Raw genomic sequence first — 15,569 nt, forward strand, 5'->3', positions numbered from 1 at the left:
TGAGTGGTAATTATTTCTTATTCTTCCTTCGTTCTTCCCAAATTCTCGTCATACACCCGCTGTGCTCTCTCTTGCGTTCTTCTGACCATTTATTTCCATTTCTTTTCTCGGTTTGTTTTCGTTTAAGTGAATGTTTCTTTATGATGTTCCTGAGCTGTTCTCGATTATTTATGTTGTCTTGTGTGATTCCCAGTTCCTTAATGTCTTCTTCCGTTTCAGTGATACACTTTGTCTTGTTCTTGCTAGTATTTGCTATGTCAAAGATTTGCCTTATGAGCCTGTTCTTGTTCATCTTGCTGATATGTCAATAAAGTTTCAGCCTTCTCTTTCTAAACATGTCCGTTTATGTTTCTGTCTCTTTGAAGATCTCTCTTGTTGGCCTCTTTATCCAAATACCTTAACGAAACACTGGTCCATACATTTTCCTCAGAATTTTTCTTCTTGCTTTTCAATCTCGCTGATTTTGATATGACCATGAATCACTGTAGTTTCTGCAGAGAAGAGTGCTTCTGGTAGAACCACTCTGTTGTAATGCCTTAATTATGCACTGACAGAACTTGATTTGTTATTCTAGTGATTCAAAGTGAGCTTATATGCTTTCTCTAATTTTGAGATTCTTTCTTGATTGGCTATGGAGCTCAGTCCTGATGGGTGGATTATCTCTCCTACATATTTGAAGTGCGTAACTCATGCCACTTTCCCTTACTGAGTGCTAATAGGGAGATTATCTGAAGGGGTGCTTCCAATGTATTGAGTCTTCTCGTAGGAGATTTCTAGGCAAGTTTTCTGTGAGATTTCGGGAAGTTTCTCCAGTGCAAGTTTCGCTTCTTGTCTATTGTTGGTTAGAATGGCAAGATCGTCCACGAAAGACATACGCTTCACAATGATACTCTTCTCTTTTTTAATAGCGAGTAGAATTCCCTTTATTTCCTTTTACCATGTTCTCTCTCTACATTATCGTGTACCAGTTGCAGGATGTAATTGAACACTCATCCTTTACCACCTGTGGATAATCGGTTGAATAAACGCACAGCCGGAAAAAATTAGTACTCTCTTTTAGAGGTTTTTTTTCTTTCTTTATTGTTTTTCGATTCCCCCTCAGAGCGGAGGGGGGGGGGGCTGGCAGCAGCATAATACGCCGCTCTGTTGCCTACAGACATAATGAGGAGGTATAACAATCAAAACAGCTGATAAAACGGTGATGCCTTTCTGAGGTTGTTGGGAGGGCGAGAGGGAGGGGGGCGTGACAAGTTAAATCATCACAACGGGCGTCAAATTACCTAGCAAAAGGCAGAACATGTTGCCATCCTACCGTACAAGGGAGGCACTTTGATTCCAGGATGGCAAGGAGCGCAAGCAGATCACGCGACTGCAATTAAGTAGGCTTGGTGTGCCTCGACTAGAAAGTCGTGTACGACGCAGACGGTGCGTGGTGGGTGCGTGTTCAGAACTGTTTGGCGTTGCGTCGCCTGATGGCAAAATGGAATGACTCGGCTCTAAAAGCAGGCCCGCCACGGCGGCTGCTGCTTTTGATGGCGCAGCCGCCGCTGCCTACCTGGCTTTGTTTTGCATTTTATTCGAGCGGCGCAGGTTGTGCCTGCCGTCCGCACCACAGACGAACCACTCGAGCTAATTGCCGAAGAGCACGGAGAGCAGCGGAATCAAAGCAAAACAGCGCTCCGCGGGCAGGTGGGATAGCGTTCCTTGCACGGAACGCTACGCGTAAAGCCAGAAGTGCGTGTGTTTGTGTGTGATAGATGAGTGGGAGAAGGTATCTGCGGGCGATTATCGGTACAGTTCAGGGGTTCCCTGAAGTGCTGAGGCGTTGTAATACTGGCGATCGATTGGTATTTTCAGTGGTACCAGAAATTCAGAGAAGCTTACGAAATATGGTTGTGTAACGTCAGTCCTCCATATTGGTTAATAATTAGTACATCGATTTAGAATGGATAGGAAGAAATATTTTCTATCCGTCAACTTATGGAAAAAAGTTGGGAGTATAACAAAAGGGTGATAATGGTTTTTATAGGCATAGAAGTGGCATATGACTCAGTTAACAGGGAAAGACTCTGGGAAGAAATGAAGAAGATAGATATAGAAAATGGATACATGAGTTTAATAAAAACAATGTACAGAGGACACAATTGTATAATTAGAACACCATTGAGGAACTCTAATTACTTCGAAGTAACACAAGGACTTAAGCAAGGAAGTATTCTATCTCCTGCACTTTTAATGTTATGGTGGAGGGAATGAATAGGGCAGTTAAAGATGTAGTAAAAGAAAAACACAAAAAAATGATTTTTGCAGATGATATGGTAATATGGGGTGATAAAGAGGTAGATGTACAGTTACAGCTTGATGTGTGGAAGGCAATAATGAAAAGGTATGGGTTAAAAATAAATAAAGATAAGAGTGAAGTAATGATATTTGGAAAAGAGAAAGGGATCAACGGAAATATTACCTTGGATGGAGAACCCCTCAAAGCGGTAGAAAGTTTCACTTACTTAGGGAGTGAAATATCTACGGATGGGAGAATAACTAAAGAAATTAATAGGAGGTTACAGAAGGGAGGCAATTTCTACCAAACAATAAAACACCTGGTTTGGAATAAGGAAGTTCCAGAAAAAGCAAAACTCCTTATGTATAAGAATTATTACTTCCCTATTGTCTCCTATGGTGGAGAAACATGGGCAATGACAGAAAGGGACTGTAACATACTGCAAGCAGGGGAAATGAAATTTCTCAGAGCAGTTAAGGGAAAAACAAAAATGGACAGTTTAAGGAATGTAGAGATTAGAAAGGACCTTAAACAAGAAAGTATGAGAGAAGAAATTGAAAAAAAGAGATTAAGATGGTATGGGTATGTTAAGAGGATGCATGGGCCGAGACTCCTCAAAATTATGGAAGAACTAAAGATGGATGGGGAAAGACCTAGAGGGAGCCCAAGAACACGGTGGAAAATGGGAGAGAGAATATCTCTCGAAAGGAGAGGTGTGACCTGGCAGGACGTGGAGGAAGAAAAGTGGTGGGAGGACCGAGCCAAGTGGAGAGGACTCGTCAGCACCCAGACGTGACAGTAGCTGGGACAGGATTCGGATATAGATATGAGGAAACGAACAAGAACAATCCTGTAACGTCCTTTAGAACGAAGTCTTTGCAGCTATGATTGGCGTGATCTAGTGATACCTACTGGTTTAGTTTACTCGTTATCGATCCGCAGTGCTTGCACCTGTTAAAACATGTCTACCTTCATCTGGTCTGCATTCGTTCTGACGATGAGTTCTAATGAGATGGCATACCTATTCTTTGCATTGCTAAAATCATTGTATACCATCAAATATGTAACACGCGAAACCGGTTGCAAACTTCTGGGTCTATCAATTGAAAGATTCTGGCAGTGGTTGCCAATTGTAAGATGGTGGTTGTTTCCGTCAACAATTGCAAGCTGTTGCTTGGTGTGTAAAGGAAAAGAATCTGACTGACAGGATGCCGTTAAAAATTAATACCTAGAATAAATGTAATATTCTTGCATATTAATTAAAATATCAAAAATGTTAATGAGTATATTTAATCTCATTATGATTGAACCATGATTTTTGAAAAGTCCATAACTTTATTAAATTGCAAGGGTAATGTAAATCAGAACACTGGGAGGAGTAGTGGTCGAAATCAGGAGTCTCCAAACTTTTTAGTCTGCGAGCCACATTGACTCCTCCACGAAGTCATAAGGGCCAAGATCTACCTAGTGGGATTAAAGCACCCTAGCATTCCATGATCACCGTAATGTAAGGCTAAAGGAAAGATGAAATCGCAAAAATCTAAGGTTGTGGGAATAGCTAGCACTGAAACGAACTACGATTTTTATTTAATTACATAATTTTGATTGGTGGACGTACCTGACCGAAATTGCGGCGTATTTTATTCTGGCGAATATCACCGACTAAAAAGTATGTCACTGCACATTCTTCAAGAAAGCGTCCTGCAAAGTTAACGAAATCTCAAAATCATTGTTAGCAACACTATTACTGCAAGACGTAACAGAGGAAGAGTATGTCAACGCATTGTTACTTCAAGCGGCGTAACAATAAGTTTAGTTACATAGTCTTGTAGCGAGTAACAGACCCAGAACATATATCTGATAGTTCTGTTGCGTGATTGTGTCTATGTTGTGAGTGTCTCACGAGCTTTTTAGTGTTTTATGCGCCGTACTAGTGGGTGAGACGACGAAGTGTGGGACAATTCAGAGTTTCAATTCGAAGAGACAAGGAAAATCTGAAAATCGAAATACGTATAGCACGGCTTGAGTATTTTTTCACTGTACTTTTTAGTGGAACTACAGTGTAATTGTGAGTATTTAATTTAGTAATTAAATTACCTTAAAAATAAATTCATTGCATTTTGTTTAGGCAGACTACTCCCTAGTTTTATTAGTATTAAGTAGCTCATTTTTATTTTCAGGTTACAATCTTTTGTGAAGTTCTGTACAAATATGGAAAAGAAACGAAAGGTTGACAATGAATGTAGAATTTTTAAAGAGCAGTGGGGATGTTAATATTTCGTGGTGGAGTCAAGCAACAAACCAATGAGTATTATTTGCAATGAAGCAATATCAATCTTCAAAGAATACAATATAAAACGTCATTATGAGACTACGCACTCCCAGAATTACTCCAAGTTTACAGGATGCGAACGATTATAAATGTATGAGTCTCTGAAACGCCAGCTAAAAACCCAGCAGTCGCTGTTTAAGAAAGTAAATGCTGAAAAACATGCAGCAAATCGTACTAGTTTTCGTGTGGCTCATTTAGTAGCGAAACAGTGTAAGCCATTTACCGACGGTGAATTAATTAAAAGCTGCATTATTGCAACAGCAGAAGAAATGTGTCCAGAAAAAGTTAATTTATTTAAAAACATAAGTTTGTCAGCAAACACTGTGGCTCGAAGAATAGATGACATTGCACAAAATATATCAGCACAACTCCGTGACAAAAATCAAGACTTACACTGGTTCTCTTTGGCCGCAGATGAGTCAACAGACGTATCAGAAACTGCTCAAGCACTACTTTTTGTTCAAGGGATTGACAAAAATTATGAAGTGTATGAGGAGCTCCTTGATGTTCACAGTATTCACGGGATGACCAATGGCGAAGATATTTTTAAAGGAGTTGAAAGGGCAGTTTAGAAAAACAATCTTCAAGGGAAGAAATTAAAATGTATTACAACTGACGCCGGCAAAAAGATGTGTAGGAAAAATAAAGGTGTTGTTGCTCTTCTTTCTAAGGCCGTAGAAAATGATGGTGCCTCAAAACCATTAGTAGTGCATTGTATCATTCACCAACAGTCTTTGTGTGGAAAACATTTAGATATGTCAGAAGTTTTAAAGCCAGTTATTTCAGTTCTTAATTATATCAGATCCCATGCACTCAGTCGTCGCCAGTTCTGCGAGTTTCTTGAATATATTGAGGAAAGTGACTTGCCATATTATACTGCAGTGCACTGGCTTAGCTGCGGTAAAGTTCTGACCCGTTTTTTTAACTGCGAACAGTAATTGAAATTTTTTTGAACGAAAGGAATCGCCGTCTGGCTGAGTTACTGAACGGTGAGTGGTTATGGAAGCTAGCATTTTATAAAGACTTAACTAAACTGAACTCCAAACAGTAATTGTGATTTTTTTTAACGAAAGGAATCGCCCTCTCGCTGAGTTACGGAACGGTGAGTGGTTATGGAAGCTAGCATTTTATACAGACTTAACTAAACATATGAATCACCTTAATTTAAAATTTCAAGGTGAAAACCAGCTTCTGCCTGATTTATACACGCATGTTAAGTCCTTTCGACAAAAGATTGCTTTGTTTCAATCTCAGTTGAACTAATTATGCTTCACGCATTTTAATACATGCCAACCATTCAGTCAGCAAACTGAGATTCCGTTTCCTGTAACTTTCACAACTGAAGCTTGGGTGCTTTAAAAATTAATTTTGAATCACTTTTTTCAGATATCGATGCAAATTCAAACGATATAAAGATATTACAAAATCCCTTTGACGTCGATATACACTCCTGGAAATTGAAATAAGAACACCGGTGAATTCATTGTCCTAGGAAGGGGAAACTTTATTGACACATTCCTGGGGTCAGATACATCACATGATCACACTGACTGAACCACAGGCACATAGACATAGGCAACAGAGCATGCACAATGTCGGCACTAGTACAGTGTATATCCACCTTTCGCAGCAATGCAGGCTGCTATTCTCCCATGGAGACGATCGTAGAGATGCTGGATGTAGTCCTGTGGAACGGCTTGCCATGCCATTTCCACCTGGCGCCTCAGTTGGACCAGCGTTCGTGCCGGACGTGCAGACCGCGTGAGACGACGCTTCACCCAGTCCCAAACATGCTCAATGGGGGACAGATCCGGAGATCTTGCTGGCCAGGGTAGTTGACTTACACCTTCTAGAGCACGTTGGGTGGCACGGGATACATGCGGACGTGCATTGTCCTGTTGGAACAGCAAGTTCCCTTGCCGGTCTAAGAATGGTAGAACGATGGGTTCGATGACGGTTTGGATGTACCATGCACTATTCAGTATCCCCTCGACGATCACCAGAGGTGTACGGCCAGTGTAGGAGATCGCTCCCCACACCATGATGCCGGGTGTTGGCCCTGTGTGCCTCGGTCGTATGCAGTCCTGATTGTGGCGCTCACCTGCACGGCGCCAAACACGCATACGACCATCATTGGCACCAAGGCGGAAGCGACTCTCATCGCTCAAGACGACACGTCTCCATTCGTCCCTCCATTCACGCCTATCGCGACACCACTGGAGGCGGGCTGCACGATGTTGGGGCGTGAGCGGAAGACGGCCTAACGGTGTGCGGGACCGTAGCCCAGCTTCATGGAGACGGTTGCGAATGGTCCTCGCCGATATCCCAGGAGCAACAGTGTCCCTAATTTGCTGGGAAGTGGCGGTGCGGTCCCCTACGGCACTGCGTAGGATCCTGCGGTCTTGGCGTGCATCCGTGCGTCGCTGCGGTCCGGTCCCAGGTCGACGGGCACGTGCACCTTCCGCCAACAACTGGCGACAACATCGATGTACTGTGGAGACCTCAAGCGCCACGTGTTGAGCAATTCGACGGTACGTCCACCCGGCCTCCCGCATGCCCACTATACGCCCTCGCTCAAAGTCCGTCAACTGCACATACGGTTCACGTCCACGCTGTCGCGGCATGCTACCAGTGTTAAAGACTGCGATGGAGCTCCGTATGCCACGGCAAACTGGCTGACACTGACGGCGGCGGTGCACAAATGCTGTGCAGCTAGCGCCATTCGACGGCCAACACCGCGGTTCATGGTGTGTCCGCTGTGCCGTGCATGTGATCATTGCTTGTACAGCCCTCTCGCAGTGTCCGGAGCAAGTATGGTGGGTCTGACACACCGGTGTCAATGTGTTCTTTTTTCCATTTCCAGGAGTGTAGAAGCGTTACTCGCAGAACTTCAGTTTGAAATTATTGATTTGCAATGTATCGACTTTTTTTAAAGAAAAACATTCAAAGTCAACATTACTGGAATTTTATAAGTGTCTTCTACCCACACAGTTTCCAAATTTACATAAATTTGCCCGTGGCTTTTTTCCCGCTTTTGGCACTACTTGTTTGTGTGAAAAAACTTTCAGCAAAATGAAACATGCAAAAAGTATTTACAGATCAAAATTAAGTGATGAGAATTTGAAGTCGCTGATGATTATCTCGGCTAGTAAACTTGATCCACAACTGGAGGTAATTATGAAATGAAAGTTACAGCTACATAAAGGTCACTAATTATCACTAAGATGTTAAATTTCTTTACGTGAATACTCTAACACTGTGAGTTTTCAAGATATAAAGTAATTACAGATATTTTTATACATCAGTTTCTACTACGAGGTGCATTCAAGTTCTAAGGCCTCCGATTTTTTTTTCCCCGGACTGGAAAGAGATAGAAACATGCGCATTGTTTTAAAATGTGGCTGCGTTCATTGTCAATACGTCCCAGAGATGGCAGCATCGTACGGCAGATGGAATTTTACCGCCAGGAACGAGAATGAGAACTGTTTTAAATGCTTAAAATGGAGACGTTTTTCTTAGTTGAACAGCGTGCAATCATTCGGTTTCTGACTTTGCGTGGTGTGAAACCAATTGAAATTCATCGACAGTTGAAGGAGACATGTGGTGATGGAGTTATGGATGCGTCGAAAGTGCGTTCGTGGGTGCGACAGTTTAATGAAGGCAGAACATCGGTTGACAACAAACCGAAACAACCTCGGGCTCGCACAAGCCGGTCTGACGACATGATCGAGAAAGTGGAGAGAATTGTTTTGGGGTATCGCCTAATGACTGTTGAACAGATCGCCTCCAGAGTTGGCATTTCTGTGGGTTCTGCGCACACCATCCCGCATGACGACCTGAAAATGCGAAAAGTGTCATCCAGGCGGGTGCCACGAATGCTGACGCACGACCACATGGCTGCCCGTGTGGCATGTTGACAAGCAATGCCAACGCGCAACGACAGCATGAATGGGATTTTCTTTTCGTCAGTTGTGACAATGGATGAGACGTGGATGCCATTTTTCAATCCAGAAACGAAGCGCCAGTCAGCTCAATGGAAACACACAGATTCACCGCCACCAAAAAGATTTCGGGGAACCGCCAGTGCTGAAAAAATGATGGTGTCCATGTTCTGGGACAGCGAGGGCGTAATCCTTACCCATTGCGTTCCAAAGGGCACTACGGTAACAGGTGCATCCTACGAAAATGTTTTTAAGAAAAAATTCCTTCCTGCACTGCAACAAAAACGTCCGGGAAGGGCTGCGCGTGTGCTGTTTCACCAAGACAACGCACCCGCACATCGAGCTAACGTTACGCAACAGTTTCTTCGTGATAACAACTTTGAAGTGATTCCTCATACTCCCTACTCACCTGACCTGGCTCCTAGTGACTTTTGGTTTTTTCCAGCTATGAAAGACACTCTCTGTGGCCGCACATTCACCAGCCGTGCTGCTATTGCCTCAGCGATTTTCTAGTGGTCAAAATAGACTCCTAAAGAAGCCTTCGCCGCTGCCATGGAATCATGACGTCAGAGTTGTGAAAAATGTGTACGTCTGCAGGGCGATTACGTCGAGAAGTAACGCCAGTTTCATCGATTTCGGGTGAGTAGTTAATTAGAAAAAAAAAATCGGAGGGCTTAGGACTTGAATGCACCTCGTAAAATATCCAATATCATTATGTACACCAGGTATTGTATTTTGCTTAAGAAGCATCTTCCATAATGATTGATTACTAACGCTAGTCGATGAAGTGGCGTCCATTTGAAAGACTTGCACCAGACTCGTGAGTAGAATAAAATGCAAATAATTTTTTTACTCTAAATGTTTTCGCCAAACTAGTCTGTTAACCGTTCTTTTTTTTTTCACTATCGTACGGAGGATGGTCTGTCTGTTCATTGTGGATAACCACAAGTTTAACCATGACCTTCCGCTTTGTAAAGATAGAGCTCCGACAATGTCGCGGTGTGTTGGTCGAGATAGGCCTTGAAACTCAGTTGTTGGCAGTATAGGTAACACCTCAAACATTTGGCGGGCCGGATACCGGGGATGTCCTGCCATCTAACGCGGGCTGGTTTGCCGGCCCTCGCGGGCCGGTTTCGGCCCGCGGGCCGTACTTTAGAGTCCCCTGGTGTAAATAACAATTGATTTATTCTTTCTTAATATCAGCTGACAAATGAAGGCTAAAGCAATGCCACACAAACATTTTATCTGACAATCGCTTTCAGTAATATGCGACCTATGGTTAACTAAGTGATCAGCTGGGGATAAACGTACCCGCACTAACCAGAAATAATCGTTTCATCTAACTCCATAAAAGTGAATCTGTGGTATGGCCCAAAAATTACGCTACTACAAGCGTCTATACTCAACTATCGCACAAAGAAAAATATGGTTCCAAAGAACTGGGTGCTGAGAAGCATATATTGGAGACTTATATGGCGTAGCAGTGAATACTTCACCCTCCTGCAGGTGAGGGCAGCACAGTAGGACCCCCTCGCCGAAAGCAGGCGCAGACAGCGGCAATCCGTTATTAACGGCGCGCGCCCGGAAATACGCAAGTACGAAGTCTCGCGTTGGGCTGATTCGGAACGCAGATACTTCCCTAAGAGCCTCTGAAACCCCGGTGGATTCCAGTGCGCAGGTGGACCCGTTTGCTGGTCTGCCAAACCACGACTATGTGTGACGGAATATGTCAAAAGTTTAGATGGCCGACAAAACAAATACGTATACCCACGCACAACACTTGTTGCGTGCGTGATGCAAGAAGCAGTACCTCGATGACTGACACAGGCTCTAAGTGCCACACTAGCAAAGGACACAAGTCTCACCGCCTAGGTTAAGACCTGCGGTTCTTTACTAGCAAAGCGCCAGTACAAGAATGATCTTCTCTTTCTCTACTGCTTTCCTCCGCGGCCCTGTAGCGTAGCACATTTGCATGAGTAGACCACACCCACTTTAGCACAAGCCAATCACGAGCTAGAGCTCGGCATTCGAATCTGGGAGACCGCCCCCTGCTCTGCATACGCAGATTTGACCAACCAGCGACTTTATAAAGGTAATTGGGAGAAAATAAAAAGACGCTGCCTCGCGCCCTCTTTTCCCACGTGTTTATAATGCGTCTTTGCTAAAAGTATGACTTGGATGGAACCACAGCCCTGCATAAAAGGATCGTTATCTTCCCTGTTGCGTCCATTTCGAACATTCTAAAGAACGGCTATAAACTCGCTAAAAGCCTCGTGCCTTCACAAATATGTTTTGTAGCAGAGTCTGGACACCTGGGTGCCACTGCCCTGCCCCACCAAATTCGGAAAATCTCTCAGCCGTCGAATTCGCATTCTACCTAACAAGGTCCCATCCTCTGCTTTATTGCTGGCCATCATGTCACACAATGCACAGGTCACAGCTGCACCGACTCCTCAGCCCTAGTCAGCCTTCCTGGACGCGACCGCCGACTGACCGGCGCCACCCCCTGTGTCTGCACAATGAGACCGGGGAACTTGGCTGTCGGCAAACTTTTCACCCAGGTTCTGCAGAAAAAAGCTCCCCTCAATTCTCAACAGCTATACGCTTTTACTGCTGCCGATTAATTCGGCACTCTCTTCCTTCGAACACACGCAAAACCTGCCGCTATGCCTACTCTAGAGCACAAAAAGAAGAACGTTAACTACTGCCAACCATTTCATCATATGGATGAAGTCGTATTAAATGCAGAAACCAAGTAATAAAGATCACCTTCGCCATGAACATTAAGCAGCATAACACACTATCAAAAGTGAGAATACCCTGTCATCTCTCACAGTTATTAAGACCCTATATCAACGAGGCCCTACATCACTTTGTTAGTTTGGTATATATTAGCAAAAACACGAACGAAAAGATAAAAGCCCCATGCACCAAAATTCACGGAGCATGCACTGTAACTGCGCGTATTCTCCTGTAAATCTGATTATAGCAATCCTATTATGGTATAAAGAAGTGGTATTGCTGCCACACAGAACTTTATAATCGAAACGACAGGATAGTACCGAAACTGCTCGACTACAAAGCACGCAGTATTTCCCAAGACAATAAAAACTGATACCCACAATGGCGACAGAATGTCATAGACGATCTTTCCTGCTGAGAAAGTGTTCAGCAAAATAAGAACCGTTGTCTTACTTCCCAGCATCAATGTGAGAGATGAAGTAATGGTACAACACAAGCTCTGTTCATTTGAGCTAACCACATTTAAATCTATAGTGACTATCACAGTCAAAAAATAACTTCGAAACACCAGTTAAACTCATTTCCACATGATTGATCATACTTTTATTTCGAAAACATCAGATGATCGACCAGGACGATTACTGCCTCGCTGAAGTGTAGACAGACATCAGGTACAAGTCTGTCCCGACAACACCCGACATAGCGAGGGACTCTTACCCTTACTTATAACTTTCAGCTGAATGTGATGTCAGACTCCACAGTTTTCCGACACTATACAATTTTGATATTATGGCGCTCCGAACGAGTTCCCCTCACGTAAACTCACTGTGGAACCTCATTAGAACAATTTTGTGGTCGTTCTGTCTGCTTCGAAACTTAACTTTTTGGGCAGACTATTTTTGCTCCTCTTATTCTTCAGGACAATGAATGAGTCCAACCACTGTGGCTAAGAGGTTTCTCTACACAAAAATTGCAGCTTACTTTTAGTTTTTCACCTAAGTAAACTTACACCAAGCTCCGAGGACGTTCCTAATGCCCTCGATTCTGTCTGCCTGGAGGCCTAGCGTATTGGGTGGCCACATCGCCCGATTTTCCTTTACAATGACCGAACCAGGCTGCCACACACCTCCATGAATCCTGATACACTTCTCATTTGCCGGCCGATGTGGCCGAGCGCTTCTAGGCGCTTCAGTCCGGAACTGCGCTGCTGCTACGGTCGCAGGTTCGAATGCTGCCGCGGGCATGGATGTGTGTGATGTCCTTAGGTTAGTTAGGTTCAAGTAGTTCTAATTCGAGGGGACTGATGACATAAGATGTTAAGTCCCTTAGTGCTTAGAGCCATTTGAACCACTTCTCATTTAAAATTCGATTAGCTCACTCCACCTGTCGTATTTTGACGAGATCTGTACCAGTCAATTGCAGATTAAAGAAAGTCCTTATTTAGGACGTGCTACACCACAAATTATTCTCTTACTCTACTTACTAGATTACATACGTGTTCATTCTGAATTGAATGTGGTCAGTGAAATATCAGAGCACTCCCACATCTCTATCTCATCGTGCTACCTCTATTTAAAGATACCAAGGCCGCGTCTCCTGACACCGTCTTCCCCAGCTTCCCGCTAGGTGGCAGCTTAAAAGCCCTCTATGTGTATCAGGTCATGCTCTTGCCATCTACAGCGAATGCAGAAGCTAATGAGTCTTGTGGGACAGCAGGGGAACTGTTCGCATGTGGAGTTGCTGTTCCAGGGATGACACACTTGTACCTTGGATGGAAGTTTGGTGGCAGCATTACTCGGGGAGTCACCTATAAGTGTAGTGGAAGTCGAGTTACGTTTTGAGTGTAAACTGAGCATTGATACCAAAGTGTTATGCTTGCTGACCCAGCAAGCCAAACGAGTTGTGCATATGCCAATGAGTGTGCTGTCTGTTTTATCTAAATTCCAACAGTTGCAACAAGTACGGCTAGTGTCATTTGGTAATTTGCTGGATTCCGCCGTATCTTGTACATTTCTATCATAGCGAAAGATGGGAGAAAGCAAACAAAAAAAATGTGATCTTTACAGTTTGATACGCTGTTGCGCCATGAATAAGTACAGGCTTGGAAATTCTTGTAAATTTCGCGCAGCTATGACTGAAAGGCAGTAGTTAAAGGATCGATTATCACATCGGATGGCAGGTGCGGGCAAACAATTCTGCGATGCAAGTTTACGACACCGTTTGTAGCCCATATAGCACTATGTGGAAGTGTCAAGTAATCAGGACAGCACAGGGCACTGACGTGTTGTGAAGAACCCATATGTTGCAGTTACAACAGCGATTAATAGGGGTCGAAGTGAGCTGAGGAAAGCTGACGTAATTATTAAAGAGCACTCCACTTCTCCCCTCCAGAGGAGCCACGTCAGAGGCGTCTGGAAAAGGCGTATAAATAAGCAAGCTTGGAGGTTCAAATGAAGAGTCGTGTCTCCATTATGTCCACGTCTAAAAGCGAAGAGAATTACGATTGGTTAAGTTGCAGGCCAACCACGACCACGTCTGGTGATGGTTATTGGCAGACAACCGGCTGCTGAAACTACCTCTGACCTCCGCTGCACGGACACACCATAGCAGTAGCGAGGTGTGCCGCACCTTGGAGCTGCACTGGCGCCAAGAGCGAGAGGACTAGAGAGCCTGTATTCAGAGAGATTGGGCATAGGTGAAGTTGCCCGTGGTTGGTTGATTAGCCTAGAACCGCTTCGTCATCCCGGCCGGCTTTACACGCAGTGATTACACTGAACTATCGTCACACACACACACGCACGCACACACACACACACACAACACACACACACACACACACACACACACACACACACACACACTCACATTTTTAAAAATTCTATTGCCCTTAGTTAACTTTACCCGGGTATTTGAACAAGACAGGACCATGCCCCTTTCTGTATTTGTTTCTAATTAATTTCTTGTTTTTATAGACGGTCTGATGACGACCGAAAAGGGTGAAAAGTGTAATTGATATTAAATAAATCCGCAACCAAGACTGCTTTTATTGTGAAATAATTCGAAAACGTTTTCTGTATCTCCGTTCCACAACGGAACGGAAAAATTTTTTGGACAGGGAAGAGCGAACGAAGAGCGGCGCGTTATAATACGGGCGTCAGAGTATCGCGATGATGCTGTAACTCCGGCGGCAGACATGACAAGAGAGTCGTAATGTATCACAGAGACCATAACTGTTGAAATTTCGAGGACATACGTTCCAGGAAGAGTCTGGCAACACATTACTTACTGCCACACATGCCTCTCTAAAGTTTTTTTTTTTTTTTTTTTGTCCTCAGTCTACTGACTGGTTTGATGCGGCCCGCCACGAATTCCTTCCCTGTGCTAACCTCTTCATTTCAGAGTAGCACTTTCAACCTACGTCCTCAATTATTTGCTTGACGTATTCCAATCTCTGTCTTCCTCTACAGTTTTTGCCCTCTACAGCTCCCTCTAGTACCATGGAAGTCATTCCCTCATGTCTTAGCAGATGTCCTATCATCCTGTCCCTTCTCCTTATCGATGTTTTCCACACATTCCTTTCCTCTCCGATTCTGCGTAGAACCTCCTCATTCCTTACCTTATCAGTCCACCTAATTTTCAACATTCGTCTGTAGCACCACATCTCAAATGCTTCGATTCTCTTCTGTTCCGGTTTCCCCACAGTCCATGTTTCACTACCATACAATGCTGTGCTCAGAAATTTCTTCCTCAAATTAAGGCCGGTATTTGATATTAGTAGACTTCTCTTGGCCAGAAATGCCTTTTTTGCCATAGCGAGTCTGCTTTTGATGTCCTCCTTGCTCCGTCCGTCATTGGTTATTTTACTGCCTAGGTAGCAGAATTCCTTAACTTCATTGACTTCGTGACCATCAAACCTGATGTTAAGTTTCTCGCTGTTCTCATTTCTACTACTTCTCATTACCTTCGTCTTTCTCCGATTCACCCTCAAACCATACTGTGTACTCATTAGACTGTTCATTCCGTTCAGCAGATCATTTAATTCTTCTTCACTTTCAAACAGGATAGCAATGTCATCACCGACTCGTATCATTGATATCCTTTCACCTTGTACTTTAATTCCACTCCTGAACCTTTCTTTTATTTCCATCATTGCTTCCGCGATGTACAGATTGAAGAGTAGGGGCGAAAGGCTACAGCCTTGTCTTCCACCCTTCTTAATACGAGCACTTCGTTCTTGATCGTCCACTCTTATCATTCCCTCTTGGTTGTTGTA

The sequence above is a fragment of the Schistocerca gregaria genome, chromosome 8 (assembly GCF_023897955.1).
Source record: "Schistocerca gregaria isolate iqSchGreg1 chromosome 8, iqSchGreg1.2, whole genome shotgun sequence".
Lineage (NCBI taxonomy): Eukaryota > Metazoa > Arthropoda > Insecta > Orthoptera > Acrididae > Schistocerca > Schistocerca gregaria.